Consider the following 217-nt stretch of genomic DNA (forward strand, 5'->3'; position numbering starts at 1 on the left):
AGAACACACACCAAATCAAACAACACTCACCAATTACAGCAGAGGCATACACATAACAGAAAGCTGCAACCATGACTCATATAATACCCAAATTAAAGTAAAAACCCACACAGTACCCAATAACAAACAGATAATCCCAATTAACCCCTCAAAAGATAAAAAAAAGAAATTAAAGAGAACGACCATCAGAAGCAGACAGCACAGAAATACATCAAAA

Source organism: Trypanosoma theileri, assembly GCF_002087225.1.
Source record: "Trypanosoma theileri isolate Edinburgh chromosome Unknown TM35_Tth_181_V1, whole genome shotgun sequence".
Taxonomy (NCBI): Eukaryota; Euglenozoa; class Kinetoplastea; order Trypanosomatida; family Trypanosomatidae; genus Trypanosoma; species Trypanosoma theileri.